The sequence below is a fragment of the Pseudopipra pipra genome, unplaced genomic scaffold (assembly GCF_036250125.1).
Source record: "Pseudopipra pipra isolate bDixPip1 unplaced genomic scaffold, bDixPip1.hap1 HAP1_SCAFFOLD_243, whole genome shotgun sequence".
In the NCBI taxonomy this organism is placed as follows: domain Eukaryota; kingdom Metazoa; phylum Chordata; class Aves; order Passeriformes; family Pipridae; genus Pseudopipra; species Pseudopipra pipra.
The window spans coordinates 24,358-51,112 of record NW_026990722.1 but is presented as its reverse complement, the minus strand read 5'-3'; the positions used below and the strand labels follow the sequence as shown (position 1 = coordinate 51,112).

At 51.7% G+C, this 26,755-nt stretch overlaps 4 long non-coding RNA genes across 8 annotated transcripts; all 4 read right to left on the bottom strand.

Moving 5' to 3' along the window:
- Nucleotides 1-1,289: 1,289 nt before the first annotated feature.
- On the bottom strand, nt 1,290-26,243 carry LOC135408228 (uncharacterized). 5 transcript variants are annotated; one of them, XR_010427390.1, is made up of 6 exons: nt 11,632-11,974; nt 10,978-11,089; nt 10,650-10,772; nt 5,147-5,239; nt 4,606-4,728; nt 1,290-1,806 (listed from the first exon to the last, which is right to left on the bottom strand). It is a non-coding gene; the product is annotated as an uncharacterized LOC135408228 (long non-coding RNA). The 5 variants fall into 5 exon arrangements; XR_010427392.1 differs by lacking the exons at nt 10,978-11,089; nt 11,632-11,974 and adding an exon at nt 26,046-26,243 and having other exon boundaries at nt 1,291-1,806; XR_010427393.1 differs by lacking the exons at nt 10,650-10,772; nt 10,978-11,089; nt 11,632-11,974 and adding exons at nt 13,420-13,549; nt 13,867-14,014 and having other exon boundaries at nt 1,291-1,806.
- Nucleotides 7,572-10,425, bottom strand: LOC135408227 (uncharacterized). The gene is made up of 2 exons (XR_010427389.1): nt 8,609-10,425; nt 7,572-7,623 (listed from the first exon to the last, which is right to left on the bottom strand). It is a non-coding gene; the product is annotated as an uncharacterized LOC135408227 (long non-coding RNA).
- LOC135408230 (uncharacterized) lies at nt 15,551-18,504 on the bottom strand. The gene is made up of 3 exons (XR_010427396.1): nt 18,201-18,504; nt 16,726-17,883; nt 15,551-16,308 (listed from the first exon to the last, which is right to left on the bottom strand). It is a non-coding gene; the product is annotated as an uncharacterized LOC135408230 (long non-coding RNA).
- On the bottom strand, nt 23,895-25,649 carry LOC135408229 (uncharacterized). Its single transcript, XR_010427395.1, has 3 exons — nt 25,390-25,649; nt 24,939-25,068; nt 23,895-24,016 (listed from the first exon to the last, which is right to left on the bottom strand). It is a non-coding gene; the product is annotated as an uncharacterized LOC135408229 (long non-coding RNA).
- Nucleotides 26,244-26,755: the final 512 nt, after the last annotated feature.

Here is a 26,755-nt window from a genome sequence, read left to right as displayed (position 1 = left end):
TTCCCTGCCTGCAAACTACTTATTACCTCATTTTTACCTCCAAACATTCATCCTCTGCCACACAGATGACCTCAAAGTTTCCCCCAAAACCTCCTCACCTGTCCACTACTGTTTGCCCCAGTTTACCCCAGGAGGTGCATTCTCTCTGCTGCACATTACCTCAGGTTTGACAGACAAAGATTTCCCTCCCTGCCCACTACTGACTGCCTCACCTTACCCCAAAAGATTCATTCTCTCTGGGACAGATTGCCCCACATTTTACTCCCAACATCTGCCTTACCTGTCCACGTCTGACCAGCTCCTTTGTACCTACAGAGGGTCATTCTGCACCCCACACACACCTCAGGCTTATCTCAAACCTCTCCCCACCTGTCTGCCACCCAGTGCCTCATCTTTACCTCAACAGGTTCCTTCTCTTCCCAGCAGATTACCTGAACTTTAACACCCACAATTGTCTGTGTCTCTCACCACTCATCACCTCAGGTTACCTCAGTGTGTTCATTCCCTGCCCTGCAGAGAATGAACCTCCTTTTTAACCCCCAAACTTTCCCCTTCCAGCCCACTCCTGATTACCTCTTTTTGAACACAAGAGTCATTCTCTCCCCAGAGTCTTCCCTACTGCACACTCCTGATTGCCTCTTTTGGACCTCCAAATATTCATTCTCTGCCCTGCAGCTTTGCTCAAGTTTCACCCTCAGAAATTTCTCTGCCTCTCCCCTACTGACTGCCTCACTTTATTCCAAAATGTTCCTTCTCTCTGCTGCACATTGCCACAGATTTGACCCCCACAATTTTCCCTACAAGTCCACCACTGAGTACCTCATGTTCATCTCTCAATATTCATTCTCTACCATGCAGATTACCTCAGATATTTCCCTCCCAATTTTCCCTATGAGTCCACAACTGATTACCCCAGTTTACCTCAGGATGTACATTCTCTCTGCTCCACGTGACCTCAAATTTTACAAACAGAATTTTTCCCTACCTGCCAAACACTGACTGCCTCACTTCACACCAAGATATTCATTCTCTCTGCTACAGATTGCCCAGATTTTACTCCCAAAATTCTCCTTACCTACCCACATGTAATCAGCTCCTCTGTACAAATACATGTTCATTCTCTACCCTGTGGGCTACCCCAAGTTTACCCTAAAACACTCCCCAGCTGTCCACCACTGAGTACCTCATTTATCCTTCAAAATATTCACTCTCTGCCCTGGACGTTCCCTCAAGTTTTAACCCCAAAGGTTTCCCCCCATCCTGCCCACCCCTGACTGTCTCAGTGTCCATCAGGAGGTACATCCTCTCTGCTACAGGTGACCTGAAATTTTACAAACACAAATTTTCCCGACCTGCCCACCACTCACTGCCTCACTTTACCTCTAAATGGTCCTTCTGTCCTCTACAGATGAGATCAAGTCTTACCCCCAACATTTCCCTTCCTCTACATCACCAATTATCTCTTCCTGACACCCCAAATTTCCATTCCATCCCTACACATTCCCTGAGTGTTTCCCTCCCAAGCATCCTTCCCTTCTTCCCTGTTTAATAACTCACACTCCAGCCCCAGGCTCTCCACTCCCCCCTCAGTGGGACCCCTCCAAAATGCCACCTCCCTCCCCTCTGCAGCACCTCACCTTTTCCTACACAAACAGTTGCTGGGTCCCCTCAAAATTACATTTCTGCAATCTAATGAATAACTCTTTCCAGTTTCCCAGGGAGAAGAACAGGAACTCACAGCCACCAAGGCCTGACAGTCCCCTGCAGCCAGAGCTCAGCACACACCCAGAGAGGCAATTCCAGCATCTAAAAGAAAAAAAGAAGAAAAAAGTGATTTATTTTGGTTTAAAGTTATTTTAAGTTGTTCCAAGCAAAGCAAGCCTTGCTCTGGTTTCAGTTGGGTGAACAGGGAGCGCTGGGCACAGGGCACGTCATTAATGCCCAGGGGATGGGGCTTTGTGGGGGAGGGAAGAGCAGCTGATGGAGTTGCCCAGTCCAATTCCTGCCCCAGGCCTGACTGGCCCAGGACAAACCCTCTGGCAGGCAGTGGTTTTGTTCCCTCTCATGGTCAGTGCCCAGTGTGTCCCTGTGGGCAGTGCCAGGCTGGGGACAGGCACACGCAGCTGGCAGCACTCTCTGCTCCAAAGACACTTCTGGCCTCCTTGGCAAACTGCCTCTGACACTTGGTTTTCTTCAGGAGAAATTAAGGAATTGCTCATGGCAGTTTGGAGATGAAGTTATCCCAAAGGGAAGGAAAGAACAAATATTCCTGTCAGAGCCCTTGGGATCTGCTGGGCTGAATTGGGAAGGGCCCATTATCTGCAGAGCAAATACAGGACAACCTCAAACACAAAGCCCAGCCTGTCCAGTGGGGTGTGAAAGCACCACTGGGACAAACCTCCACTCTCCTGATTCTTTTCAGGGACTGCTCCAATCCAGCTCTGAAGCTGCCAAACCCAAACTGTCCCCAGTGCTCTGGAACAACAGGATCTTCTCAGGGATGATGCATTGGAAGCACAGTCCCAGCAAACACTCCCAGACACACAGAGGCACAACTGGAGCTCATGGCTGGGGCTGGGAAGGGCTGCAAGGAGGACACAACTCCCAGGTAGGGGAGCCTCGGCAGCAACAGCAGCAAATTCCCAGCTTGGATGGCAAAGCAGAGAGACAAAGGCTGGCAATGCCCATGGCATTGGTAGCTTTCCCTTCTGCTCCCTGTGGGGCCACAGCCCGGGAGGAAATCTCCAAGGGGGACAGAAGACCTCAGGAGGCAACAAAAGACAGCAGCGTCTGTTGCCCTGGTCCTGTTCCAACTCAGCCTGCGGGCCCAAACCTTCCCCCTCCAGGGAAACACTGACCTTCCCGGTGTCAGGCTGGAACACAGCCCTCATTCTCACCTTCCACACGCTCCCAGGCTCACCCCAAATTCAGGACCAGGGGCCAAAGGCCACTCGGGCCGGGGCTCTCTCTGTCTCTGCGGGCTCAGGGACTGCAGCCACCAGGGCCCTCCAGCACGGACAGCCTGGACCCAGAGCAGATCCCTGGGCATTAGCAGCGTCCTGGGCATCCCTGGAGACAGAAACCATCAGCCTCTGGGATAGCACTTCATTGCCAGCACACACAGCCTGCCAAATTTAGGGGGGCAGCTCTCGGACCACAAAGCCCAGTCTGACCCAGTTCTCCTGGGCACCAACACGGACTCCACAAACCCACCAGAATGAGAATGTTCTGCTGCTTTGACAAACTTCAGCCCAGCTTTGCAAACCTCAGTCCCTGCAGCTCCTGCTCTCCAGAGCCCTGTTCAGGGCTGGCTCCAGTTCCCTGGAGAACCTGCCCCAGCCCCACTCTGGGCCAGCCTGAGCAGAAGCCACTGGGCTGCACAAGGAAGAACCCTCCCCTGGCTGCTGCAGCTGGAGGGAGATCCAGCTCCCAATGGAATCCTGGCAACAGCCTCCCAGAGGGTCTCTCCACAGCCCTTGGCAGTGGCTCAGAATGGCAGCAGCTCCAGTGCCAGCTGGGTCCCTGCACGAGTCCTTGTCCCAGCCCTGCCACACGGACACACACGGGAGACACCCACGGGCACACAGGCCTTGCCTGCACAATTCCTCACCCACAGCTGAGGGAAAGCCACACAATATCAAGAAATACCCTGGGCTGAAAGCACTCATCACTCCAGTCCATCAGGACTTGGAGGCAGTTGGGGAGGCAACAGACCCAAATTCTAATCCTACCTCTACATTTCTAACAGGTTCTCTTAGAAAGATCCTGGACAGGAACTCAGACAACAGAACCCAAACACTGCACAAGCAATAGCAGAAGGTTTGCCAGGAAGAACAGAAGTTCCTTGTTCTCCTTAACGCTCTGGGAGTGTAGGACCCAATCCTTACAACCAAGGGACACCAGAGATGTGATTAATACTTAAACCTCTCCCCCATAGTTCTGTCTCAGAGAACTGGGCCAGCCCTGAGCTACTCCCAGGTGCCTGCAGTGCTTTGGGGAGGGGCAGGACAATGTCCCACTTCTGCTTGGAAACATTCCAGATGAGGAAAAGCCACTTCCCTTCTCTCTCTCTGACCCAGAACCAGAACAGTCCTGTGGGACAACACGGACTATGCACGGATGGCCCGAGTCAGTGGGGGGAAAAAAACCTAAACAAACCAAACCACCCCAAATTTCAAGATAAAAACAGGCTGCTTCCTTAATAGGAACACACCAAACTCATTGAAGCCAGAGAGGAAATTACAAACAAACAAACAAACAAAAGACCCAAAGAGATACTTTGCATTGATCATTCCGAAGGAAATTCTCCACAGATCAGAAGCAAGTACCAATACTTTGTCCTCTATTGAAAATTAATGACTTGAGGGGCTGGACATGTCCAGTGAGGGTTCAGGGGTCTGGTGGGTCCTTTATGGCTGATCCTGACCGGCCCAGGCCAAACCCAACCCAACCACCCCCATCCCTGCTCCATCCCAAACCTGGGGGCAACATTCAGACAGTTTGGAAATACTGCCCTTCCCTGCTACTGCATCCTTCCTTACACATCCACTGCCCAGGGAGCAAATGCCAACAGCAGGAGGAGAGAAACGTGTCCCTCTGACTTACCCCACCCCACGGGCAGCACCAGGAGCCCCCAGCCCGGCCGGCGGGGCTGCAGCCTCTTGCCTTTGGCTGCTCCCAGCCCAGGGCACTTGGCAGAGCTGGGCTGGAGCAGGGCTTTGGCCTGGCCTGGAAGAGAGGAGAACAAGGCAATTAAGGGCACTGGGCAAGTCAAAGGCTCCTGCCCTTCACCCTTCTCTTCAATTGCTCACTAGAGAGTTTTAGCCATGAAAAATCCAGGGGGGACAACAAATAAAATGGGACCTTTTCCACCATTTTTATTCCTCTCTATTTCAGGCACTAAAAGGAGGCTCATCTTTCTTACTGCATTCCTTGCCCCACTTGAACAGAACCCTTTTCATTCCAAACCTCCCTTGGGAGTCAGTCAATCCTCTGCCATTGGACTTTGGACAAAGGAAGAGACACCTGGGACGATGGACCCCAGGAAATGAGGGAGAGAAACCTGACAGGGAAAGGATTCAAGGCACTCCAGAACTCAGAAATGTGTTCATGCCTTGCCAGCCCACCCCCATTCTGTGCCACCCACCTGAGCTGGGCAGGTGAGGCCAAGGCTCCCCTTCCTCCTGCCAATCACTGTCCCAGCACACGGATCCCTGTGCTGGGCAGCACTTGGAAAAACCTGGGAAAGGTAAAAGGAAAATGGCACTGTCTGTCAGAAAACATGTCTGTGAACAAACCTTCTGCACAAATGTAATCCCATCCCTCTGCTCCAATAAACCCAGGGCAGGCAGGTCTCTCCAGCCCAGGGAGAACAGGAAGGAGAACTGCAGGAACACAGGCAGGCACAGGCAGCTCTTGGCACTGATTCCCTGCAGACCTCTCTGCACTTGGGGCTCCTGGCACTTCATTTATAAAGAAGGGGGGGGCAGCAGCCCAGGAATGCCCCTCAAAAACACAGAGAGAGAACAGGAACAGAGGTTGTTCGGGAACAGGCTGTGTGCAGCAGGGATGGGAACTGTAAGGAGGGAGGCTGGAGGAAGGCAGGGGGTGAGCACGGGCCTGCCTTGGATGGATCCTTTTTCCCTTTGCTCAGGGGCCTCAGCTCCACCCTCTCTGAGAGCAGCAGGGAACTGCTGCAGGGGAAGAGTTCATTTAGGCACAAGCCAGTGATGCAGCCACTGGGGCAGGGCAAGAGGGGAGAGGAACTGACACAAAAATGACACAATCACCACTGAAAGGGACTTTATTGAGCTGCAACACAAACACATTCACAGCAGGCCAGGGCAAGAGGTGCCCACAGGACACCAACACAGCAGGTGGGCTTGAAGGAGCATCATCTACTCAAGTTATGGAGCCAGGGGCTGACAGTTGGGATCCATCCCAAAGATGCACTCAGGCATCAGGGCCAAGTCCTGCCCAGTCACTGCAGACAGTTCAGCCCCAGCAGCAGTGGCAATTTCTGCCTCTCCCTCCAATATTATTTGGGACCCAACAGCTCAAGGCTGTGGAATTTCAGCTTCATAAATGTTTTACAAAGTTGTACTTCCTGAGAACTGGTGCATTTTTGAGTCTTCCTGACTCTTCCAGTGCTGCACTTGCCAGGATCCTTTGGGCTTGGTGTTTTGCTGACAGGCAGGGCACTCCAGGAAACAACTCCTCACCACTCATGGAATAACAGGAACAGCTGGAATCAGAGTGGGGAAAGGAATTCTGTTATCCTGATGATGTTGGGCTGCAGGACACAGGCAGCAGGTACCCAACAGTTGGACCAATACTCGCCTCGGGAGGATGGTGCCAAACTGTGCCATCCCCTGCCCCAGCCGATCCCTTTGCTCTTTTGGCAGCACTTCCCAGAACAGCCCAGCAGGCAGAGCCCAGGGGACGGCCCTGCTGCTGTGACACTGGGGCTGGGACTGGCACCGCTCACACAGGGGGACAACGATGCCAGGGAGACCCCCCCGGACCCGGCACCGTAAGGGAAACTACAGCACTGCATGGCAACAGTGCTCCCAGCCCCTGGAATCACATCCATCCAATCCCACTGAGGGCACCAACAGCCGCCCGCACAATGAGCCCGACAGACCCCGGCCCTGCCAGAGAGTCCCCCCGGGCACAAAGGGACACTGACCCCTGGGCAAGGGCCATTTGCTTCCCACGTCACCTTGTCCTGGGGTCCTGGTTTGGAGCTGCTTTTCCATCTCCATCCAAATCAAACCAAGGCTCCCGACCCTGGCACCTTTTCCAGGGAACTTTCCAGGGAACAGCATCGCCCAGAGGGACCACAAGGGCTGTGAGGATGGCCAGGATCCACAGGTTCTGTAAGATATCAAGCTACAACATGGCAATATCATTCCCTCCACTAACATTTATTCACAGGAATATATTCCCATTTTCCTTGTCTGCATTTAATCACTAATTCCATGATGGTGTCACTCGGGAGCCAAGTAGCCAAACCACTGCCAACTGACCCCAAATCCCTACAAACCTGACACTGCCCTAGTTCTTCCTGTTTCATTCCCACAGGTACAGTGTCTCACTCAGCTCATGGACTACTTTTGCCTCCCCCCTTTGTGACTTTAAACTCCCTCTGGCACGGGTTATAAGCTCCTGCTTTCCAAAAGTGCTTCCCACTGACAGATGTGGCTGACCCAGCAGTGAGCCATGCATGCTCCCTCTCTGCTCCCAGCACTTGCTCTGGGGCTTTTCCCCATTTCCCCAGTGATTTGTGCTCACTGTCCAGGGGATCTACACTTGTTGCTTCAACCACAGGGCCGGGGGCAACTCCCTCCCGAGGCCTCGCTCCTGCCCCGACCCCTGCTCTGGCTCTGCCTTGGATCCACCATCTCCATTCCATGGGGCTGCCTTCCTGAGCAGGGCCTGGCCTGGGCATCCTGGAGGAGCTTTTTACCCAAGGCCTTAGGGGGATTTCAGGCCCTCTTATCATTTATTAAGTTTCCACTAAAGCCCAAGAACATACTCAGAGCTGCTTCTCCAACAGGGTGTATCTTGGGCTGGCTTCCAGTAACTTCCTATTCCCAAATCCTAAGGGCACTTCCTTCCTACCTGGAACAGTTCATTAGGATACATGCCCAGAATAAAGACAAGTGCCACAAACATTCAAACACACAAGATATCTTTATTGCAGTGAGAATAATAATAATAATAAACTTAGCAAAGAGAATCAAAAGTTAAAAAAGGATACAAATGAACTGCCTTATTGTGTGGCATTAAAACAAATACTAAGAACAGCATTCAATACAGTATAATATTAACTAGTAATAAGGGAGTTAAAGGGATACCAAAAAGCATCTTAACACAATCTTATGGATAACTATTAACACGATATTTGGTTAGTAAAAGGGGAAATTAAAGGGAAAATATTATGAATACTAAATAAAGGGTATTAAAGGAACACTAAAGGATATTTAAAGTCTTCTTTCTCAGTTACTTCCTATCACTAACCTGTGCCCACCCCCCCAGCCAGGCAGGGCTGTCAGGATCTGCAGCAGCTGGTCGGTGCCCATCCCTTAGCGGGCGGCCCCGCGGAGCAACACAGGCTCGGTGGCAGGATGAGGATCGCTCAGCTCAGCAGTCCTGACAGCCCATTTGATCAGCTCCACATTACACCACGTAGGGCCAGGACGCAGTGTAAGGGGAGGCCTGAATGGCAGCCAAACACCGCCTGATCATTGCCTGGTGGCAACAGTCTGGGCCTGCCCTACTTGTAGGGCAAGGGGCCAGCCACCCCTGCCCACATCATCTTCCTCTCACCATCATCTTTCCCACCCCTAGATATGACCTCTCCCATGGTGTTTCAAGGGTAGATGTACCTACCTTGCAAGATGTAGCAGAACCAAGGAAGAACTCAGCTCTCATAACAGGGGATATCAGGCTGACTTGCTGAAAAGCACAATGGACCTCACAATTAGCTTGTGCCATCAAGTTACATTGTACCACACTCCAGCTGGTTTCACATCCTAATATGATTTCTTTCTCATGCCTCTATACTCCATTGATCATCTAATTCAGGAGTCCCCCCTTACACGACCCTACTTCTGCCAGAGGCTCCAATTGGCATCATTATCACTGGCAGGAACCTTCAGTTCCCCCTCTCTGGCTCGTATTGGCCACACGTCTGGAGCCTGTTGAATTGCTCCCTGAGCTGTTTCCAACCCTCCCTGCTGCTCATTTCCCACTCAAACTCACACTTCTGCCCTGGGACTTTATGGCCCGGGCCAAGGATTGGTCCCAAAGGAGGACCTTGTTGTCACCAAAAGCCAAACCAACCAATAAACTGCTGGGCTTCCACCTTGCTCTGGGGGTGACCAAGCCTGAAGTCTCCTGCCTAGTCCTGGGCAACAGTTCCTGGGGACCACAACACCTCTGAGTTCCTAAAACTATCACAGGTTGGGCAGGTGCTTGAATTTTGTCAGGATTAACTCCCCCCTTCCTTTCCATGTGCTGCCCTACTCACTCTAATGGTGCTTGTACTCCCTGAACCATTCCCTCACCCATCCAACCATCCCTTGTGCCCTCTCTGGCAAGGACAGTGGCTCCAGGTGTTCTGCCACGCTCCCAGGGCACAGGGTGGGACTGTGGAGCCACCCTCGAGGGGGGAAACGTGCCCTGCCTGCCCTGCCCAGGGAAAGGGAACTGCCCCCAGTGTTCCCCAGCACAAGGCACCCTTGGAAATATCCACTGCAATGGGACACTCAGGGACAGCAACAAGCACTGCACGAGGCTGCTCTGGCACAGGACCAATTTTAAGCTCAGCTTTTCTCTGGACCACTTCACTTTGTTTCCCACCTCATCCTGCAGTCAGAACTTGCTGTCCTTGCAACTTTTTAGGGTGACCATAAATTACAGAGGCCTCTGCTCCAGCACCCACAAGGGCCTGAACCATCTGAAAAGATCCATTTTTCCAGGGAATTCAAAGCTCCACCTGAGGACCAGGGTCTTTTCTCACCCATCCTTGTGCTGCAGCTTGGCCTCCATCTCACTCTGCTTTCAGTTCTCTCCATGGTTGAACATTGGCAGCCCTGGCCCTGGGCGGAGCTCGGCATCCTGATCCCATCCCTCCTGGCCCCCGGAACCGCTGACTCAGCAATGGGGGGCCCTCCATTGCCAAGGGCACAGTCCCGTCGGGGCTCACGGGGGGAGCAGGAGGTCGAAGGCTCCATCCCTGCTGCTACAACCTTCCAACACTACAGCCAACAGAGGGGCCTCTCCAGCCCTGCCTCCCAAGGCATCCTGAACAAACCCATCCCAACTCCACAGGACAAACTGCTCCCTCTCTGCACAGTCCAGGCTACTCTCAGGAATGCCTGAATCCATTGCAGGGACCTTGCTTTGAGCTCCCCAGGGCCGGGCACCCCGAGGATCTCCCCGAATAATCCTTTCGGTGCGCGCTGGAGTCCTCGGGGTGCCCCAACCCGGGGGGCACCAACAGCACTGTCCCTCCAGGGGGCCAATTTGGTCTCAAGCTTGCCATGGACAACCCAAAAAGCATTTCAAGAGTCCTTCTTTGGAACCCACCAACGGGTACGGGGAGGAAGCCACAAGAAGGCCTCATTTCTAAAGGCAGGGGGATCTTGCCTGTGTCCCAGACTGGTCCGGGGATCTGAGGCCCTTCCCGAGAAAATCTCGGTGCCGGCGTGAAGGGCCAGAGATCCCTTGGAGCCACGGGAGAGCAGGCACAGAGTCCCTCCTGCAGGGCCAATTCTGCTGCCTCAACTCAGCTCTTCAAAGAAGCCTCTAGGATACAACTGGTGAGTTTTAGAAGCCAGGCATTCCTTGCTTACAACACCCTGCCATGATCCCAGCCCCACAGGTGCCCTGGCAATCAGCTCCCAAAGGGCACACACAGGTATCGCCACTGCAACTGATGGGAGGGGTCAGCATTACAGGAGGGTTCATTTTCCTTCCCTGCATTCCTGTTCCACAGTCAGGACATTTTCCAACACTCATTACCATACACACCTACCCTTAGAAGGTTTCCAAGGGGCTTCACCGAGGGCCTTCCCAGGTCTGCTCTGTCTGGAGCCCTCAAAGTCCTCAGTGCCTGCCTTAGGAACCTCAACACAACTCACCTGCTTACACAGCAACTTGCTGCTGCTTGGCTGCTGCCTCACTTTAATTCTTTCTTCACCTCCCTTGGTTGGTCCCTTTCAATCCCTTGGCTCAGCTCTGTGCAGTTTCCAGGCTACATCCCACTGCAAAAACGATCAGCTCTTGTTACATCTCAACATGCACATATCATTCCCACCTTATACTTGACCCTAAGGATCCACTTAGTTCTGCTCACCAACCAAAAGGAGCTTTCTGAACTCAAGAATAACAGACCCCAGGTCCTTTTTCTGCAACTTCAGCTGCTATCAATGTGACCCACAAGACCTGGAAAGGCCCTTCCCACTTCACCTGCAGGGCTGGCAGTGCCACCACTGGACACGGACCCAGTGGCTGGGCAGGAACGGAGGGGCTGGGGCGTCCAATCCATCGGCCCAGGCGGCACCAGGAGTTCCTGGAGTTCCTGCAGGGGAGAGCCTCAAGACAACAAAGGATTATGGAGATCATTTTTAACTTTAATAGGTATATCTCCTGGAATATGGGGACTTTGACAAGGCCTACTGGTGCAACAAGGACACACTCAAGGCTATCTATTCAAAGGATCTACCAGCACTCAAAAGCTATCACTGTCCTTCTTGCAGGGCAAACTCAGCAAACTCTCTTTGCCAAGAGCCTCCTGGAGGATTTCCAGCTTGTAGGGCTCCCTTTTAACCATTTTTCCCATCACTGTAGCTGGGACTATCACCTGCCCTACAGGGGGAACAGCCCACAAAGTTCACTTGCAGGGATGCCATTAACTCAAAGTCCCTTCTCAGGGGGGTCACTGCACACCTTGGCCTTTGTTTGCCCTCCCCACCAAAGATGATTCCAACAGTTCTGACACATCTGGCAGACCTAGAGCTCTCCTCAGGGAATGCTTCAGCTGCTTAAAGGCTGCCCTTGCACCATCTAGCCAAGGCAGCAAATGTTTACAGGCTGTTTGAGAAGTTGGCATAACAGTCTTACCACACATGCAGAGGGAGCAATCCAGAGTCCAGCCTGTCCTACCATTCCCAGCAAGGCAGTTCATGGGCTGTCTGGGGCTCAGGAGGAGTCAGGGGGCTTCTTTTCTTTCTTCCTACTTTCCAGATTTTCTCCTTCCAAAGCAAAGGTTTCTTGGCTTTCCTTGCTCAAGAAGATGCAGCAAAGGCCATCTTTTCAATCCAATACTGGAAACTGCTTCAGGTTGTCATTGAAGGGGGTTCTCTCAGGTCCTGCACTAATCAATCATCTTGGACATTGGTTTTCTTGGCAGGTTCTTGCATTCACATCCTACAAGCAAACCAGGATGAGCAAATTTAGCTGTTACTGCAACCAATCCAGTCTGGCATTCTGATTTTAAAGGATACTGGCTTTGCCTTATATAGATCCTACATCAGGGGTAATACCTACAGGTTCTGCCCTCTCCCACTCTCCTAGAGTTCCACTGGCCCACACCACAGGAACAACTGCAGCTGCCACTTCAGTCAGGACCTTGCTGCTGACAGGAGTTATTCCCTGCACAACAAGAGCTGCTGCTTGGACACATTTAGTTCCAGCAATTACAGTTTCAACATCCCCAGTTTTCCATTTCATTTCTGCCTCAACTTTTCCAGTCCATCTCTTCCTAGCACAGGTTTGGGTGAGTTTGGCAAACAGACAAACTGAGGAATTACCCAATGTTTTCCCAGTTTCACCCCTGTCACACCCATCACCTTAACACTGCCAGTCCTTAATTCTCCCTCTACTGGGTTAAGGACTGAGGAAGTTGGACCTGTGTCTGACCAGGACATATGCAAACCAAATGCTGGGGACTGGAACACACACCTGGCACTCCTGCAGCTCTTACCATTACATTCAAGAGAAAACAGCCAATTGCACCATCACTGCTCATTTCTTAATCCCAATCCCACACTGCTTTGGCACTTGGAGCACCACTTTTAGAACCCAATTACAGTCCATTAGAGAGCTCCATGTCTAGCAGGGACAGCTACCCCTGGGATACTCTCAGCAATGCCTGAATCCATTGCAGGGACCTTGCTTTGAGCTCCCCAGGGCCGGGCACCCCGAGGATCTCCCCGAATAATCCTTTCGGTGCGCGCTGGAGTCCTCGGGGTGCCCCAACCCGGGGGGCACCAACAGCACTGTTCCTCCAGGGGGCCAATTTGGTCTCAAGGCTTCAATGGACAGCCCAAAAGGCATTTCAAGAGGCCTTCTTTGGAACCCACCAACGGGTATGGGCAGGAAGCCACAAGAAGGCCTCATTTCTAAAGGCAGGGGGATCTTGCCTGTGTCCCAGACTGGTCCGGGGATCTGAGGCCCTTCCCGAGAAAATCTCGGTGCCGGCGTGAAGGGCCAGAGATCCCTTGGAGCCACGGGAGAGCAGGCACAGAGTCCCTCCTGCAGGGCCAGTTTTCCTGCCTGAACTCAGCTCTTCAAAGAAGCCTCTAAATCTCAGTTGGAGAGGTTTAGAAGCCAGGCAATCTTTTATTCCTATGCTCTTGAATCATTCCAGACCGCCAGGTGCCCTGGCAATCAGCTCCCAAAGGGCACACAGGTATCTCCACTGCAGCTGATATGGCAGCATTACAGGAGGATTCATTTTCCTTCCCTACATTCCTGTTCCACAGTCAGGACATTTTCCAACACTCATTACCATACACACCTACCCTTAGAAGGTTTCCAAGGGGCTTCACCGAGGGCCTTCCCAGGTCTGCTCTGTCTGGAGCCCTCAAAGTCCTCAGTGCCTGCCTTAGGAACCTCAACACAACTCACCTGTTTACAGTATAATTTAGAGGTGCTTGTCTACTGCCTCAGTTCCCTTCTTCCTTCTTTCTTCACCTCCCTTGGTTGGTCCCTTTCAATCCCTTGGTTCAGCTCTCTGCAGTTTCCAGGCTACATCCCACTGCAAAAAGGATCAGCTCTTGTTACATCTCAACACTCAGATATCATTCCCCCTTTATTCTTGACACTTCTCCACTAGGCCAGTGTCTCATGATTTAAAGCAGAGTTTGACTCCTCAGTGACAACAACAGCTACAGCCCTGAATCCTAACACAGGCTGAGACACAAACACGGATGGGAACTCTGAAGGATCCACTTTGTCCTGCTCACCAATCCAAAGGAGCTTTCCGAACTCAAGAAGAGACCCAACATACTTTTTCTGCAACTTTGGCTACTATAAATGGATCCACAAGACCTGGAAAGGCCCTTCCCACTTCACCTGCAGGGCTGGCAGTGCCACCACTGGACATGGACCCAGTGGCTGGGCAGGAACGGAGGGGCTGGGGCGTCCAATCCATCGGCCCAGGCGGCACCAGGAGTTCCTGGAGTTCCTGCAGGGGAGAGCCTCAAGACAACAAAGGATTAGGAAAACGATCATTTTTAACTTTAATAGGCATATCTCCGGGAATATGGGGACTTTGACAAGGCCTACTGGGGCAACAAGGACACACTCAAGGCTATCTATTCAAAGGATCTACTAGCACTCAAAAGCTATCACTGTCCTTCTGTCAGGGGGAACTCAGCAAACTCTCTTTGCCAAGAGCCTCCTGAAGGATTTCCAGCTTTTTGGGCTCCCTTTTAACCATTTTTCCCATCACTGTAGCCGGGACTATCACCTGCCCTACAGGGGGAACAGCCCACAAAGTTCACTTGCAGGGATGCCATTAACTCAAAGTCCCTTCTCAGGGGGGTCACTGCACACCTTGGCCTTTGTTTGCCCTCCCCACCAAACATGATTCCAACAGTTCTCAGAGGTCTGGCAGACCCAGAGCTCTCCTCAGGGAATGCTTCAGCTGCTTAAAGGCTGCCCTTGCACCATCTAGCCAAGGCAGCAAATGTTTACAGGCTGTTTGAGAAGTTGGCATAACAGTCTTACCACACATCCAGAGGGAGCAATCCAGAGTCCAGCCTGTCCTACCATTCCCAGAAAGCAGTTCATGGGCTGTCTGGGGCTCAGGAGGAGTCATGGGGCTTCTTTTCTTCCTTCCTGCTTTCCAGATTTTCTCCTTCAAAAGCAACAGCCATCTTTTAAACCTAAGGTTGTCATTCAAGGTGGTTCTCTCAGGTCCTGCACTCATCATTCATCTTGGCCATTGGTTTTCTTGGCAGGTTCTTGCATTCACATTCTAAAAGCAAACCAGGATGAGCCAATTTAGCTGTTACTGCAACCAATCCAGTCCGGCATTCTGATTTTAAAGGATACTGGCTTTGCCTTACCCATATAGATCCCACACTAGGGGTAATACCTACAGGTTCTGCCCTCTCCCACTCTCCTGCAATTCCACTGGCCCACACCACAGGAACAACTGCAGCTGCCACTTCAGTCAGGACCTTGCTGCTGACAGGAGTTATTCCCTGCACAACAAGAGCTGCTGCTTGGACACATTTAGTTCCAGCAATTACAGTTTCAACATCCCCAGTTTTCCATTTCATTTCTGCCTCAACTTTTCCAGTCCATCTCTTCCTAGCACAGGTTTGGGTGAGTTTGGCAAACAGACAAACTGAGGAATTACCCAATGTTTTCCCAGTTTCACCCCTGTCACACCCATCACCTTAACACTGCCAGTCCTTAATTCTCCCTCTACTGGGTTAAGGACTGAGGAAGTTGGACCTGTGTCTGACCAGGACATGTGCAAACCAAATGCTGGGGACTGGAACACACACCTGGCACTCCTGCAGCTCTTACCATTACATTCAAGAGAAAATAGTCAATTGTACCATCACTGCTCATTTCTTCTGTGCCACAGCAACATCATTCCAGGCCTCTCACTGCCAACCCTATGCTTCTCCCAGCAGCTCCAGTGGCACCAAAACTTGTCCTGAAAGCACAAAGGCTCCTCTTGGGAGGACCATGACCCACCCAGACTGTAGCACTGGAATTCCATCTCCTGGACAAGCTGGGAGAAGCAGGGAAGAAAAACAAGGACCTTACAGGTCAATTGGGGGCACCTCTTCATCCAACAGCAGCTCCAAGAAAGGTACTGAGTCAACACCTCACCAAAAACACAGGAAAACAACTGCCAACACCTTGAAAAACACTTCAGTGTTCAACTGATAAAGCAACACTGAAGAAAAGCTTTTCAGACACTTGGCAAGAGTCCATCCCACTTTAACCAGTGTGTGGGACTCGTTCCCAGCCTCCTGAGGTTCATTTCCCACCTCACTCAGGGCTGCAGTACACCTGGTTCTACACACACACAGGGAGTTGCTGCTGTTCCTGCATTCCAGTCTCCTGGTTCCCCTTGCAACTCCTCCAGCTGTTTGCCCAGCTCTCCAGTGCCCATTCCTTTGCCCACTGCACTTGTTCACAGCCCCAGGGCTCCCAGGGCCACCCTGGGCTCTCCCCTGCCCTGACACTCAGGGCCCTTTCCCAGCCCCGACTCCATCCAGCACTGACCCAGCTGCTGCACCTGCAATTCTCCTGCTCCTGCCCTCCCTCTGCCTGCAAAACACCCCTGCCAGCTCCTGCACCCCACCTCTTACCTCCCAGCAAAGCAGAGCTGCATCCTCCTGCATCCTCCAGCTGGATGCTGCTGGCTCTGGGCAGCTCCCACCCTTCAGCAGGGGATGCCAAAGGCAGCTCTGGGGACTGGCCCGAGGGCAGGGACACCCACTCTGGCTCACACCAACACTCAGCCAGCTCAGGCCTGGGCTCTTCTGCCTGCAGGGCAACAAACAGCCAAGCAGGGACACTGGGACACTCCAAGGAAACAGGCAAAACAAACTCAGCAGCCTGGCACACCACAGCCCCCAGACCTGCCCAGGCTCCAGCTGCTGCACAGACCTGTGGCCACACAGGACCCAAACCCACCCCCAGCACAGACAACCCTGGGCAGGTCAAGCTGCTCGTTCCCAAACACAACCAAACATCCATCCCACTGTCTGCCAGCCCCTGCTCCCAGCAATCCATCATCTTTCCCATTTCCTTTCTTTACAGGTCCTTCCATTCACATTCTACTATCAAACCATGATCAGCAAATTTAGCTGTTAATAAAACCAATCCAGCTTGGCTTCCTAATTTTGAAGGATACTGGGTTTGCCTTACCAGGAGAGACTCTGCCTTAGGGGTAAAACTTACAGGTTCTGTCCTTGTCCATTTTCTTGGAATTCCACTGGCCCACACCACAGGAACAACTGCAGCTGCCACTTCAGTCGGGACCTTGCTGCTGACAGGAGTTATTATCCCTCTGTAAACACCAAACTGCTTCAATACAAACAATCCAGTGGACACTACAACTCCTTGGCACTTTCAGTGTAACCAGTGCAAGTCAGTTGCTAAGTTACAAAAGCTTTTCTTCTCAAGTTGTAATTAATTAAGATATCAAAACAACAACAACTGTGAGATAAGAGATCCCCCCCAATGGTTCTACTTTTAGGGAAACAAAAACCCAAACCCCCATCCCCAGTACTGCAATAGCTCAGGCTCCCAGAAAGGCCCAGGGGCTGGGCTGGGGCTTTTGGCTGCCCTGGAGCACAGGCAGGAACACAATGTCACCACCCCACGGGCACAGCTGAGAACCCAAAGAGCAGCCACACCAGCAGCTCCTGCCAGCCCTGCTGGGCTGGGCCTTGGGGAGGAAGGGCACTGACCTTTCTTCCTGCCTAGGAGCAAAGAGCCTCCTTGCTTAGCACTTCTCCTGCCAAGGGCATCAGCTCAGATGGGAAGTTCACCAAGTGCAACTTCTTGCACTGAGCAAGATTCCTCTTCCCTGGACAATCTCTTTCCAGCTGAACTCAGAAGTACACACAAAAGTTCAGGTGTTACCTAAAATTTCATACAAGAACCTCTGAGACTCAATTGATGAGTTTTAGAAGCCAGGCAATCTTTTATTCCTACGCTCTTGAATCATTCCAGCCCACTACGAGTCCTGGCAATAAGCTCCCAAAGGGCACACAGAGCTATCTCCACTGCAGCTGATATGGCAGCATTACAGGAGGATTCATTTTCCTTCCCTGCATTCCTGTTCCACATACAGGACATTTTCCAACACTCATTACCATACACACCTACCCTTAGAAGGTTTCCAAGGGGCTTCACCGAGGGCCTTCCCAGGTCTGCTCTGTCTGGAGCCCTCAAAGTCCTCAGTGCCTGCCTTAGGAACCTCAACACAACTCACCTGTTTACACAGCAACTTGGTGCTGCTTGCCTGCTGCCTCACTTCCCTTCTTAACCTCCCTTGGTTGGTCCCTTTCAATCCCTTGGCTCAGCTCTGTGCATTTTCCAGGTTACATCCCACTGCAAAAAGGATCAGCTCTTGTTACATCTCAACACTCAGATATCATTCCCCCTTTATTCTTGACACTTCTCCACTAGGCCAATGTCTCATTATTTAAAGCAGAGTTTGACTCCTCAGTGACAACAACAGCTACAGCCCTGAATCCTAACACAGGCTGAGACACAAACACGGATGGGAACTCTGAAGGATCCACTTTGTCCTGCTCACCAATCCAAAGGAGCTTTCTGAACTCAAGAAGAGACCCAACATCCTTTTTCTGCAACTTTGGCTACTATAAATGGATCCATAAGACCTGCAAAGGCCCTTCCCACTTCACCTGCAGGGCTGGCAGTGCCACCACTGGACACGGACCCAGTGGCTGGGCAGGAACGGAGGGGCTGGGGCGTCCAATCCATCGGCCCAGGCGGCACCAGGAGTTCCTGGAGTTCCTGCAGGGGAGAGCCTCAAGACAACAAAGGATTATGGAGATCATTTTAAACTTCAATAGGCATATCTCCTGGAATATGGGGACTTTGGCAAGGCCTACTGGTGCAACAAGGACACACTCAAGGCTATCTATTAAAAGCATCTACCAGCACTCAAAAGCTATCACTATCCTTCTGTCAGGGGGAACTCAGCAAACTCTGTTGGCCAAGAGCCTCCAGGAGCATTTCCAGCTTTTTGGGCTCTCTTTTAACCATTTCTCCCATCACTGTAGCTGGGACTATCACCTGCCCTACAGGGGGAACAGCCCACAAAGTTCACTTGCAGGGATGCCATTAACTCAAAGTCCCTTCTCAGGGGGGTCACTGCACACCTTGGCCTTTGTTTGCCCTCCCCACCAAACATGATTCCAACAGTTCTCAGAGGTCTGGCAGACCCAGAGCTCTCCTCAGGGAATGCTTCAGCTGCTTAAAGGCTGCCCTTGCACCATCTAGCCAAGGCAGCAAATGCTTACAGGCTGTTTGAGAAGTTGGCATAACAGTCTTACCACACATCCAGAGAGAGCAATCCAGAGTCCACCCCGTCCTATCATTCCCAGGAAGGCAGTTCATGGGCTGTCTGGGGCTCAGGAGGAGTCAGGGGGCTTCTTTTCTTCCTTCCGGCTTTCTGGATTTTCTCCTGCCAAAGCAAAGGTTTCTTGGCTTTCCTTGCTCAAGGAGATGCAGCAAAGGCCATCTTTGCAATCCAATATTGGAAACTGCTCGAGGTTGTCATTCAAGGTGGTTCTCTCAGGTCCTGCACTCATCAATCATCTTGGCCATTGGTTTCCTGGCAGGTTCTTGCATTCACCTCCTACAAGCAAACCAGGATGAGCAAATTTAGCTGTTACTGCAACCAATCCAGTCTGGCATTCTGATTTTAAAGGATACTGGCTTTGCCTTACCAGCAGAGATCCCACAACAGGGGTAATACCTACAGGTTCTGCCCTCTTCCACTCTCCTGCAATTCCACAGGCCCACACCACAGGAACAACTGCAGCTGCCACTTCAGTCAGGACCTTGCTGCTGACAGGAGTTATTCCCTGCACAACAAGAGCTGCTGCTTGGACACATTTAGTTTCAGCAATTACAGTTTCAATATCCCCAGTTTTCCATTTCATTTCTGCCTCAACTTTTCCAGTCCATCTCTTCCTAGCAGAGGTTTGGGTGAGTTTGGCAAACAGACAAACTCAGGAATTCCCCAATGTTTTCCCAGTTTAACCCCTGTCACACCAATCACCTTAACACTGCCAGTCCTTCATTCTCCCTCTATTATGTTAAGGCCTGAGGAAGTTGGACCTGTGTCTGACCAGGACATATGCAAACCAAATGCTGGGGACTGGAACACACACCTGGCACTCCTGCAGCTCTTACCATTACATTCAAGAGAAAACAGCCAATTGGACCATCACTGCTCATTTCTTAATCCCAATCCCACACTGCTTTGGCACTTCGAGCACCACTTTTAGAACCCAATTACAGTCCATTAGAGAGCTCCATGTCTAGCAGGGACAGCTACCCCTGGGATACTCTCAGCAATGCCTGAATCCATGGCAGGGACCTTGCTTTGAGCTCCCCAGGGCCGGGCACCCCGAGGATCTCCCCGAATAATCCTTTCGGTGCGCGCTGGAGTCCTCGGGGTGCCCCAACCCTGGGGGTACCAACAGCACTGTCCCTCCAGGGGGCCAATTTGGTCTCAAGCTTGCCATGGACAGCCCAAAAGGCATTTCAAGAGGCCTTCTTTGGAACCCCCCAACGGGTACAGGGGGGAAGCCACAAGAAGGCCTCATTTCTAAAGGCAGGGGGATCTTGCCTGTGTCCCAGACTGGTCCGGGGATCTGAGGCCCTTCCCGAGAAAATCTCGGTGCCGGCGTGAAGGGCCAGAGATCCCTTGGAGCCACGGGAGAGCAGGCAGAGTCCCTCCTGGGGGGCCAATTTTCCTGCCTGAATTCAGCTCTTCAAAGAAGCCTCTGAGACTCAGCTGGTGAGTTTTAGAAGCCAGGCATTCCTTGCTTACAACACCCTGCCATGATCCCAGCCCCACGGGGGTCCTGGCAATCAGCTCCCAAAGGGCACACACAGCTATCTCTACTGCAGCTGATGGGAGGGATCAGCATTACAGGAGGGTTCATTTTCCTTCCCTGCATTCCTGTTCCACAGTCAGGACATTTTCCAACACTTATTACCACACACACCTACCCTTAGAAGGTTTCCAAGGGGCTTCACTGAGGGCCTTCCCAGGTCTGCTCTGTCTGGAGCCCTCAAAGTCCTCAGTGCCTGCCTTAGGAACCTCAACACAACTCACCTGCTGACACAGCAACTTGGTGCTGCTTGCCTGCTGCCTCACTTCCCTTCTTCCTTCTTTCTTCACCTCCCTTGCTTGCTCCCTTTAAATCCCTTGGCTCAGCTCTCTGCAGTTTCCAGGCTACATCCCACTGCAAAAAGGATCAGCTCTTGTTACATCTCAACATGCACATATCATTCCCACTTTACCCTAAGGATCCACTTTGTTCTGCTCACCAATCAAAAGGAGCTTTCCGAACTCAAGAATAACAGACCCCAGGTCCTTTTTCTGCAACTTCAGCTGCTATAAATGTGACCCACAAGACCTGGAAAGGCCCTTCCCACTTCACCTGCAGGGCTGGCAGTGCCACCACTGGACACGGACCCAGTGGCTGGGCAGGAACGGAGGGGCTGGGGCGTCCAATCCATCGGCCCAGGTGGCACCAGGAGTTCCTGGAGTTCCTGCAGGGGAGAGCCTCAAGACAACAAAGGATTAGGAAAAGGATCATTTTAAACTTTAATATGTGTATCTCCTGGAAGATGGGGAGTTGGACAAGGCCTACTGGTGCAACAAGGACACACTCAAGGCTATCTATTCAAAGGATCTACCAGCACTCAAAAGCTATCACTGTCCTTCTGTCAGGGCAAACTCAGAAAACTCTGTTTGCCAAGAGCCTCCTGGAGGATTTCCAGCTTTTTGGGCTCTCTTTTAACCATTTTTCCCATCACTGTAGCTGGGACTATCACCTGCTCTACAGGGGGAACAGCCCACAAAGTTCACTTGCAGGGATGCCATTAACTCAAAGTCCCTTCTCAGGGGGGTCACGGCACACCTTGTCCTTTGTTTGCCCTCCCCACCAAAGATGCTTCCAACAGTTCTGAGACATCTGGCAGACCCAGAGCTCTCCTCAGGGAATGCTTCAGCTGCTTAAAGGCTGCCCTTGCACCATCTAGCCAAGGCAGAAAATGCTTACAGGCTGTTCTTAAAAGCTGGTATAAAAGTCTTACCACACATCCAGAGAGAGCAATCCAGAGTCCAGCCTGTCCCACCATTCCCAGCAAGGCAGTTCATGGGCTGTCTGGGGCTCAGGGAGGAGTCAGGGGGCTTCTTTTCTTCCTTCCTGCTTTTCAGGTTTTTCTCCTTCAAAAGCAAAGGCTTCTTGGCTTTCCTTGCTCAAGCAGATGCAGCAAAGGCCATCTTTGCAATCCAATACTGGAAACTGCTCGAGGTTGTCATTTAAGGTGGTTTTCTCAGGTCCTGCACTAATCAATCATCCTGGCCATTGGTTTCTTGGCAGGTTCTTGCATTCACATCCTACAAACAAACCAGGATGAGCAAATTCAGCTGTTACTGCAACCAATCCAGTCTGGCATTCTGATTTTAAAGGATACTGGGTTTGCCTTACCCATATAGATCCCACATTAGGAGTAATACCTACAGGTTCTGCCCTCTTCCACTCTCCTGCAATTCCACTGGCCCACACCACAGGAACAACTGCAGCTGCCACTTCAGTCGGGACCTTGCTGCTGACAGGAGTTATTCCCTGCACAACAAGAGCTGCTGCTTGGACACATTTAGTTTCAGCAATTACAGTTTCAATATCCCCAGTTTTCCATTTCATTTCTGCCTCAACTTTTCCACTCAATCTCTTCCTAGCACAGGTTTGGGTGAGTTTGGCAAACAGACAAACTGAGGAATTCCCCAATGTTTTCCCAGTTTAACCCCTGTCACACCAATCACCTTAACACTGCCAGTCCTTAATTCTCCCTCTACTGGGTTAAGGACTGAGGAAGTTGGACCTGTGTCTGACCAGGACAAGTGCAAACCAAATGCTGGGGACTGGAACACACACCTGGCACTCCTGCAGCTCTTACCATTACATTCAAGAGAAAATAGTCAATTGTACCATCACTGCTCATTTCTTCTGTACCACACCAACATCATTCCAGGCCTCTCACTGCCAACCCTATGCTTCTCCCAGCAGCTCCAGTGGCACCAAAACTTGTCCTGAAGGCACAAAGGCTCCTTTTGGGAGCACCATGACCCACCCAGACTGTAGCACTGGAATTCCATCTCCTGGACAAGCTGGGAGTAGCAGGGAAGAAAAACAAGGACCTTACAGGTCAATTGGGGGCACCTCTTCATCCAACAGCAGCTCCAAGAAAGGTACTGAGTCAACACCTCACCAAAGACACAGGAAAACAACTGCCAACACCTTGAAAATCACTTCAGTGTTCAACTGATAAAGCAACACTGAAGAAAAGCTTTTCAGACACTTGGCAAGACTCCATCCCACTTTAACCAGTGTGTGGCACTTGTTCCCAGCCTCCTGAGGTTCATTTCCCACCTCACTCAGGGCTGCAGTACACCTGGTTCTACATACACACACAGGGAGCTGCTGCTCCTGCATTCCAGTCTCCTGGTTCCCCTTGCAACTCCTCCAGCTGTTTGCCCAGCTCTCCAGTGCCCATTCCTTTGCCCACTGCACTTGTTCACAGCCCCAGGGCTCCCAGGGCCACCCTGGGCTCTCCCCTGCCCTGACACTCAGGGCCCTTTCCCAGCCCCGACTCCATCCAGCACTGACCCAGCTGCTGCACCTGCAATTCTCCTGCTCCTGCCCTCCCTCTGCCTGCAAAACACCCCTGCCAGCTCCTGCACCCCACCTCTTACCTCCCAGCAAAGCAGAGCTGCATCCTCCTGCATCCTCCAGCTGGATGCTGCTGGCTCTGGGCAGCTCCCACCCTTCAGCAGGGGATGCCAAAGGCAGCTCTGGGGACTGGCCCCAGGGCAGGGACACCCACTCTGGCTCACACCAACACTCAGCCAGCTCAGGCCTGGGCTCTTCTGCCTGCAGGGCAACAAACAGCCAAGCAGGGACACTGGGACACTCCAAGGAAACAGGCAAAACAAACTCAGCAGCCTGGCACACCACAGCCCCCAGACCTGCCCAGGCTCCAGCTGCTGCACAGACCTGTGGCCACACAGGACCCAAACCCACCCCCAGCACAGACAACCCTGGGCAGGTCAAGCTGCTCATTCCCAAACACAACCAAACATCCATCCCACTGTCTGCCAGCCCCTGCTCCCAGCAATCCATCATCTTTCCCTTTTCCTTTCTTTACAGGTCCTTCCATTCACATTCTACTATCAAACCATGATCAGCAAATTTAACTGTTACTGCAACCAATCCAGTTTGGCTTCCTAATTTTAAAGGATACTGGGTTTGCCTTACCAGGAGAGACTCTGCCTTAGGGGTAATTCTTACAGCTTCTGTCCTTGTCCATTTCTTGGAATTCCACTGGCCCACACCACAGGAACAACTGCAGCTGCCACTTCAGTCAGGACCTTGCTGCTGACAGGAGTTATTATCCCTCTGTAAACACCAAACTGCTTCAATACAAACAATCTAGTGGACACTACAACTCCTTGGCACTTTCAGTGTAACCAGTGCAAGTCAGTTCCTAAGTTACACAAGGTTTTCTTCTCAAGTTGTAATTAATTAAGATATCAAAACAACAACAACTGTGAGATAAGAGATCCCCCCCAATGGTTCTACTTTTAGGGAAACAAAAACCCAAACCCCCATCCCCAGTACTACAATAGCTCAGGCTCCCAGAAAGGCCCAGGGGCTGGGCTGGGGCTTTTGGCTGCCCTGGAGCACAGGCAGGAACACGATGTCACCACCCCACAGCCACAGCTGAGAACCCAAAGAGCAGCCACACCAGCAGCTCCTGCCAGCCCTGCTGGGCTGGGCCTTGGGGAGGAAGGGCACTGGCCTTTCTTCCTGCCTAGGAGCAAAGAGCCTCCTTGCTGAGCACTTCTCCTGCCAAGGGCATCAGCTCAGATGGGAAGTTCATCAAGTGCAACTTCTTGGAATGAGAAAGATACTTGTTCCCTGGACAATCTCTTTCCAACTGAACTCAGAAGTACACACTAGAAGTTCAGGTATTGTCTAAAATTTCTTACAAGAACCTCTGAGACACAACTGGTGAGTTTCAGAAGCCAGGCAATCTTGTATTCCTATGCTCTTGAATCATTCCAGCCCACCAGTTGTCCTGGCAATCAGTTCCCAAAGGGCACACAGAGCTATCTCCACTGCAGATGATGGGAGGGGTCAGCATTACAGGAGGGTTCATTTTCCTTCCCTGCATTCCTGTTCCACAGTCAGGACATTTTCCAACACTCATTACCATACACGCCTACACTTCGAAGGTCTCAGAGGGGCGTCACCGAGGGCCTTCCCAGGTCTGCTCTGTCTGGAGCCCTCAAAGTCCTCAGTGCCTGCCTTAGGAACCTCAACACAACTCACCTGCTTACACAGCAACTTGCTGCTGCTTGGCTGCTGCCTCACTTCCCTTCTTCCTTCTTTCTTCACCTCCCTTGCTTGGTCCCTTTCAATCCCTTGGCTCAGCTCTCTGCAGTTTCCAGGCTACATCCCACTGCAAAAAGGATCAGATCTTGTTACATCTCAACACTCAGATATCATTCCCCCTTTTTTCCTCACACTTGGCCATCAGGCCAGTGTCTCATGATTTAAAGCATAGTTTGACTCCTCAGTGACAACAACAGCTACAGCCCTGAATCCTAACACAGGCTGAGACACAAACACAGATGGGAACTCTGAAGGATCCACTTTGTCCTGCTCACCAACCAAAAGGAGCTTTCTGAACTCAAGAATAACAGACCCCAGGTCCTTTTTCTGCAAATTTAGCTTCTATCAATGTGACCCACAAGATCTGGAAAGGCCCTTCCCACTTCACCTGCAGGGCTGGCAGTGCCACCACTGGACACGGACCCAGTGGCTGGGCAGGAACGGAGGGGCTGGGGCGTCCAATCCATCGGCCCAGGTGGCACCAGGAGTTCCTGGAGTTCCTGCAGGGGAGAGCCTCAAGACAACAAAGGATTAGGAAAAGGATCATTTTAAACTTTAATATGTGTATCTCCTGGAAGATGGGGAGTTGGACAAGGCCTACTGGTGCAACAAGGACACACTCAAGGCTATCTATTCAAAGGATCTACCACCACTCAAAACTATCACTGTTCTTCTTTCAGGGGGAACTCAGAAAACTCTGTTTGCCAAGAGCCTCCAGGAGCATTTCCAGCTTTTGGGGCTCTCTTTTAACTATTTTTCCCATCACTGTAGCTGGGACTATCACCTGCCCTACAGGGGGAACAGCCCACACAGTTCACTTGCAGGGATGCCATTAACTCAAAGTCCCTTCTCAGGGGGGTCACTGCACACCTTGGCCTTTGTTTGCCCTCCCCACCAAACATGATTCCAACAGTTCTGAGACATCTGGCAGACCCAGAGCTCTCCTCAGGGAATGCTTTAGCTGCTTAAAGGCTGCTCTTGCACCATCTAACCAAGGCAGCAAATGCTTACAGGCTGTCGGAAAAGTTGGCAGAACAGTCTTACCACACATCCAGAGGGAGCAATCCAGAGTCCACCCCATCCTACCATTCCCAGCAAGGCAGTTCATGGGCTGTCTGGGGCTCAGGAGGAGTCAGGGGGCTTCTTTTCTTCCTTCCCGCTTTCTGGATTTTCTCCTGCCAAAGCAAAGGTTTCTTGGCTTTCCTTGCTCAAGCAGATGCAGCAAAGGCCATCTTTTCAATCCAGTACTGGAAACTGCTCGAGGTTGTCACTTACAGGGGTTCTCTCAGGTCCTGCACTGATCAATCATCTTGGCCACTGGTTTACTTGGCAGGTTCTTGCATTCACGTCCTACAAGCAAACCAGGATGAGCCAATTTAGCTGTTACTGCAACCAATCCAAGCTGGCATTCTGATTTTAAAGAATACTGGCTTTGCCTTACCCATATAGATCCCACATCAGGGGTAATACCTACAGGTTCTGCCCTCTCCCACTCTCCTGCAGTTCCACTGGCCCACACCACAGGAACAACTGCAGCTGCCACTTCAGTCGGGACCTTGCTGCTGACAGGAGTTATTCCCTGCACAACAAGAGCTGCTGCTTGGACACATTTAGTTGCAGCAATTACAGTTTCATTATCCCCAGTTTTCCATTTCATTGCTGCCTCAACTTTTCCAGTCCATCTCTTCCTAACACAGGTTTGGGTGAGTTTGGCAAATAGACCAACCGAGGAATTCCCCAATGTTTTCCCAGTT